The sequence below is a fragment of the Pyxicephalus adspersus genome, chromosome 7 (assembly GCF_032062135.1).
Source record: "Pyxicephalus adspersus chromosome 7, UCB_Pads_2.0, whole genome shotgun sequence".
Taxonomy (NCBI): domain Eukaryota; kingdom Metazoa; phylum Chordata; class Amphibia; order Anura; family Pyxicephalidae; genus Pyxicephalus; species Pyxicephalus adspersus.
This window is the reverse complement of record NC_092864.1, coordinates 26,048,570-26,055,936: the sequence shown is the minus strand read 5'-3', so window position 1 is coordinate 26,055,936 and position 7,367 is coordinate 26,048,570.

Below are 7,367 nucleotides of genomic sequence, written 5' to 3'. Positions count from 1 at the left end.
CAGCAAACCATGAATTGATTTCTTGCAAGTCATTTGCTATTGCAAATTTTTTCAATCCTGGACCAAATCTCTTACAGGTTTGCTGGGTTTGCTGCATCACCCAGCTTCATTGATAAAATTGTATTTTCTCCAGCCTTGGAGAGCTTTTAAGAATCAGGCCCAACCTTTCTGACTGTTGATCAGTGGAATCCAAACTCTTTGTAACCTTGTCCAGCTTTATGATCAACATTGAAGTTCTCCAACCCCTTCTTTGTTCAGGCCATGATACACAAATGTGTTGTATGTGTGATTGGGCCTCACTGATCTCCGTTCCCCATGAAGATCTCTCACTCTCCCCTGATTGTCAACCTATTGATTGCAAACACTAGAATCTACATTCACATTATTTGATAATCCTAAGGGTTCACTCACATCTGACACACACAGATATGTTATTAAATCTTTTTTTTTTTTCAATAAATATTTGGCCAAATATAATAATATGATATAATATATAATTTTTGTTTGATTTGTTTATTTAGGTTTTCTTCATTTACTTTTATGACTGGTTTGAAGATCAGACTATGTTTTAGGTCGCATTATATAAATGATTTAGGTTGTATTATATAAAATATAGAAAAATGGAAAGGGTTCACAAACTTTCAAGCACCACTGTAAATAATCCTAATATCCTAAAATTGTTGAGCAACTGGTATATTTAAAAACTAAAGAAAATTACCAGGATATACAGTACATACAGATGTATTTATTAATTTAATCTAATATTTAAGAAGCACCAACATAAAACACAGCACTGAAACATAAACAAGGGTTGCAGATTGTAAATTTATGTATATCAAGTACAAACTATGACACAAGAGGAGAGGAGGACCCTGGCCCATAGAGCTTACAATCTAGGAGGCAGAGGAGCCCAGTATACAATAGTGAGAATATTTATTCAGCATTGGACCTGCTGCGCAGGAGGACGGATGGCTTATCCTACCTCCTGCATAAAATCTACCATATTTTATGGCTGTTATAGGGAACGGCATAACCGCTAGTTCTTTTTTTTTTTTTTTTTGCTTTTTCTTCAAGAAAATTGCTGTTGTTTCTACAAACTGACATTGTGGTTCCATTATGAGGTCGGTTTAGATGAAAATGGTGATTTTTCTTTGCATGTACCATTGGATCAATTACCTGCCCCTGCATAAAGCTGTCTGCGATTCCTCAAGGCTATAAATTCATATTCTGAGCGTTGTATATCATGGCTCAGCATATCGCTGTTACTTCGCATACTGTCAGAACAAGATGTACATTTACCAATGTGACCACAATTGGCTTGTATATCGCAGAGCACTTCAAAACTTTCCTCAACAAGAAACTGAATAATTTCTTCCAAGTGCCGAAGAGGAACGTCAGCGAACGTGCAGCCACCACATGTGTGTTTTCCTCCCTATTACACCTATAATAATACATGCAGTATAAAGTTATGATTGGTGCGACTTTTGTGCCCCTCGCAGTCATGAAACCTTCTTATATTTAGTTTTTTCTTTCACCTAATACTTTAAGAGAAAAGAAAAAACATTTTTGAAAGGTTTCAAGCCTCTATTTACGAGATTTTTTTGTACAATATTTGATTTCACGAAAGCATCCACACTGATTTTTATTGTTTCTTTATCTATTATAATCAAACAATTAAGGTGAAGTTCAGATGAGAGGTTAGAACAGAAGTTTCCAGGCGGCTTCTGGGAGTTGCCATCTTGTCCGCAGCTTTGCTGCCCCAACTGCTGTGCTGGTTCTTAATGATCCAGCATTTCAACATTTGATAGAGGGTGGCAGAGGGTGATACTGAACCCTTCACTATTGTCCCCATTGATTTCCTGCGGGCAGCCACTGATGAGATGCTACAGAATCTCCCAATTACGGGTTGGTTCATGGGCATGAAGAAGCAGTAACTGAATCTGGATTTCACTGGCAGTAAAACTCTTAAAGATAACTAATATGAAACTAAGTAACATTTTTAAGGTCTATTTTAACAGGGCAGAACTAAAATAAATGTCCTTATAATAATAAAAAAATGCTTCAGCAGTTCGTGGTGCATATAAATCTGGTTACCTGTGGTTTGACACTCCCTGGTGCACAGTATTAGTTTGCTTTGCACCAAGGAGTTGCGAGCCATGCAGTTTCACACTGGGGTATGAAAGAGCCCTAATCCGTTCCTCAACATCATTTGTGTGCTGCTGTCACTGTCAGCCCAGGATCACAGCAGGCCCAGGAACGCACAGGGTAAATACAATGACAGGCAAATTAATTGGCTCCTAAATCCTAGATATTGTTGTTGTAGAAACAATCTTAACATTGAACCCCATACAAGCAAACAACTAAAATTATTGAGAGAGATCAATGGTAGATAGATAGATAGATAGATAGATAGTTATATTACACATTCCTGGTGGGCAGCAGAGTCAGGTTAGTGCTCAGAGATTTTGTATATGGTTTGGTGACTTCAATACCCCCAGCCAATACAGTAAAGGAGCCCCTGTCAGATTTATGTTTCTGATTTTAGAACTTGTATATTCAGATCATCCCTCTTTAAAGTTGGTTTGTAAAAGTAACACACCACAGTGGTCATTACTAACACAACATCGTCAGGGAGGTGGAACATACAACACATTTTTGGGGTCAAACACAACTCCCCCTTTTTTAGAGCTATGGAAAAAAAATTGATCATTATAAAAGAAATCATCAGTTAATAAACAGACGATGACAATTCCAAAGCAATAGCAAATATATACTATTCCAGAAAAATTCGAATAAAAAGTAAAAAAGTATCTTTAATTTATCAAACATTACTATATTTCATACTGTCATTGTTATAACAATAACTGATGGGAGCCGTTATGTGATAATCATTATTAATTTGATTGATTGAACTTGGTAATTTTATGATAATTCAGATAAAAGAGTTTTGCTCTTGTCACTACTCATACTTGTTAAAATGATCCTGTGGATTGAGGATGATGTGGTTAATTTTAAACAGTAATTTGGAATTGTTGTATCCTTTATCAATTAAAGATGGAAAGGACCAGTGTGGTCAAGAATAAGGATACCACATTCCTAATTGTCATAGAAAAAATTAAGAACCAAAAAGGAAAAGTTTTTAAAAGCAGGATTTTTAGGGTACCCAATATAAATACGTTAAAACATCAAAATGTATTTGTATAAATTAGTGTAATAAAGCATTATAATACAATGATTAAAAAACTTGTTTAAATCATTGTATTATATTGTTTTATTACACTAAGCACACATGTATTTTAATTTATACAAATAAACTTTGATGTTTTAACTATTTATATTGGGTACCCTAAAATTCCTGCATTTAAAAACCTTTCTTTTGGTTTTTAGTTTTTCAGTTGTTGTAGTCAATATAAATTCATGATATTCTTTGTCTTTATCGGTTTTACTCTATAGCCCTGCTAAAAATCCGTTGCCTGTTGCTGGTTAACCCGATGATGGAATATTACATTTTTCTTGGATTATTTTATAACTTGGTTTGGTATTCTTGCTTTTATTTCTCTTTCACTTAACATTTCTATTGTTTTCTCTGTTTTGGTTTTGAATACAGTGGGTTATGAACACGGCCAGTTTTTTTTATTGCTGTAACCACTATATTATTGCTCACACACTCTATGGGCCTGATTTATTACAACTCTCCAAGGCTGGAAAAGATAGACTATCATGGGAGAACCTGAGTGACCCAGCAAATCTGGAATGGATCTGGTGCAGGATTGAAAACATTTCACAATTTAAAAGGTTTTGCTGGATTACCCAGGTTCTCCCATGATAGTCTATCTTCTCCAGTCTTAGAAGGGAAGTATGAGGGTTAGTATGGAGGGAAGTATGAGGATAGATATAGAAGGGAAGTATGAGGGTCAGTATAGAGGGAAGTATGAGGATAGATATAGAAGGGAAGTATGAGGATAGATATAAAAGGGAAGTATGAGGATAGATTTAGAGGGGAAATATAAGGGTCAGTGTGGAAGGGAGTCATGGGGATCAATATGGGAAGTCTTTATTTTCATTTTTGGGAGATAATAAAGTTGTTGTTTATTTTTAATAAAATATAGTAAAAATGACACACACTAAAAATCTTCCTCTCTATTCTCCTTTCTAGTTTCTCAATCCTCCTTAAACCTTGTTTTAAGCTCTGGTAAACGAATTGCGATGTTCATATTTCCTCTGACCCTTTCTCTTTAATTAAATCTAACACAAATGCATCCACTCTGGTATGAAAGGCGATGTGATTACCATACCGCGCTCTCTTCTGCAGGATGGAATATTTTATACCAGAAAAATCAATAAATCATTTTTCTCGAGCCATAAATTGCACTTAGCGCTCTGAGCCCTGCGTACAGTGCGACTGCTTCCCGCAGTGTCAGTGCAGGCCGCTCAAACATTATCAATTGTAGCAAGTGCAGTTTACAGCATTTGCAGATTATGGAACTTTTGTAGCTTTGTGTCAATATGTGACCTTTCTCCTCCATAGAAACCTTTTTTAAAACCATTTGATATACTTTTATTGCTTGGAGGTCTCGGGCGCCCTGAGATGGCACTCAAGGATAAATGTATATTTAGAAGCAGCCATCATGTGATGCTCTTAGTGCCCTCACATCAACCCCCTTTTTTGTTATTCCTGCCCCCAAGGATCAGGAACAAAGGTAGGCGGAGTCTATGACATCATTGCTGACAGGTTGGGCTAAACAGCACATCAGGAGCCCCGCCTCCCAGGATCCTAAATAAATGTCAGGGATGAGAAGAGGAAGAGAATGAAGAATGTGAATGGCTGCAAAGTATTCCAAATACCAATGACTGGCTGCTTTTTTTTTCACTTTAAGGTAGAAACATTTTTAACTGACATTTTACATATATATATTTTTCCATATAACATTAAAAAGTATAAAAATGTAAAAAAAAGAGTAATGCAATAAAAAGCTGACTGCTTCCAGGCAATACGTCTCTGGTTGTAACTCAGTACAGAGCTGCCTGAAGGGAAGGGAATGACAAAAGGGATCTTCATACCGGTATGGATGGATGTTGCTGCCATTGAAAGGGAAGGGTGAAGAGTGGAAAGTCACTGGGGAACGGGAAGGAGTTACCGCTTCTGAGCCACTTCTCTTAAGAAAGAGGGAAGAAGTCACTACCATTTATGGAGAGGGAGGGGGTAAATCACTGCCCTGACTCATTCATCCATGCATGCATGTTATCTTGAGCTATTGAGCCCTGTAAACAACAGGCTTTGTTATCATAAGAGATAAGGAGATCCTGAACAACTGAGGACAATTAGTCCAGATAGTAATGAAACTACAAAAAAAAAATTATGTAACATTTTTCTTTTGGCTTTAACTATAATAAATAATATCCATTATCTATAATGACAACACATTCATTTAAAACCAGACAGAAATGTTACATTATTATGCTAAGCCACCGTTATTCTTGCCCAGCTGAACGCAGTTAGATGGCCATTCACATCGTCCATTTTTTATCCGATGTCCGACGGTTTCTCTGGAGTTAAATGAGGCCATTACCCAGAATCCTCAGCGTCCAACCTTTAAATCCTGATTACCGTCAGCGAGTGAGGTTTGTATTTGGAGCTCCTGGAAAAGGTTTGTTTTGCTCTGGAGTTCAGTCAGAGAACAGGCTGATAAGAGACACCAGATGAAGGTTATCTACATAGAAAATGGAAGGATGCTAAATTCCTCCCGATTCTCTCTACAAGGGGAAAATACAATAAAATCCTGTGCCTTCCATCCGTGCATCTCGTGCGGCAAGGATGGAGATAATAAATAAGGAAAAGGAGAAAACCGCAGCGAAAAGGCAGCAAAGAGAAGCATATCTTTATAGAACCTCAATGTATATGAAGAGGGTGAATATCCAGGTATACCGCCATCCTGGGGTCAACACCAGTATGACTATTGGCTGCAGAAAAATGGGGAACCGAGGCTCTTTATTGGTGATGATGGAAGATTTTGCGCCTCTGAGACGCCTTTTTGGACTTTAAAAACTTACTGAAAAAAAGGTTTAAGGCATTAGGAAAGTTTAATGAATTTAGTTACCAAAAGAAGGCAATAATTTAAACATTCTTAAATTTGAATTAATTGACAGTGAACACCGTAGCAGACATTATTGGAGCTTCTGCTGGATGTACACAAGGTCATGTGACATGTATATCTGTCACACAGCTCACCCCAAGGACAAGCCTTTTTATTTAAATTTCTGATATATGTCAGGTTCAGCAATATTATCATTTATTATAAGAGTTATTATTATTATTATAAGAGTTCCAACTTTCATCTTTAAAAAGCCGCCCTTTAGCTTCAGTCAGTGACTTTGTCTGTGCTGAGATAAAGTAATCAGTCTGCTGCACACTGGAAGAAGCATTGCCTAAGTCCCCTCTCCCAGTCACTGATTAGACTGCAAAATTGTAACTTTGTATCTAGTGACAAGGTAAGCAAGGTCAGAGACTACACAGACACCAGGATTTAAATAATTGTGCCATCTCTGAGACCTTCACCAGATGATGCCTGAACAAAGATGGTGCTATTCTTCTGTAAAGAAAAGCATTGTCAGAGGAGTTCTTTAATCTCCTATGAATATTTACTTAAATTGGTAAATTTCATTGCTCTCTAACTTACCACTTTGCCCCCACTTTATCAAACATCTGCCCTGATTTATTAAAGCTCCCCAAGGCTGTAGAGGATACACTTTTATCAGGGAAGCTGGGTGATCCAGCAAACCTGTAATGGATCTGGTCACGGATTGAAAAAAATTACTAACAAATAGCAAATGACTTAAGAAATTCATTCCAGGTTTGCTGGATCATCCAGGTTCACTAATGAAAGTGTATCCTCTACAGCAGAGGTCAGTAAACTCAGTCCTTTAGACCAGATATGGCCCAGCCGGTAGTTTGTTCCGGCCTAAAGCCCCCTCGCCGATCTGGCCTAATTTGGCCTGGAACAAACTACCGGAGCCGCATGCGGCTCTTGAGCCTCCTCTTGCTGTGGATCCCTGAAGGGAATTCCCTCTCCTCCGCAATGCATACGGAGGAAAGGGAATGTTCTCTATTTACCTCAGGAGCGGAAGTGTTAACGCGGCCCGGGGTAAATATGGAACATTCTCTCTCCTCCATATGCATCTCTCCTCCATATGCAGAGCTTTAATAAACCAGACCCATTACCTCTTCATTCTATAGCTCAAAAAATATCAAATAATAAAAAAGCAAAATGGTCAAAAAATGATGGAATCTTTAGGATGCATCCCCCTCCTCCAGCTGCTTTCTATGAAATATCCAATCTTGTAAAAAAGTAAGTGCCCCCCCTGGAAAT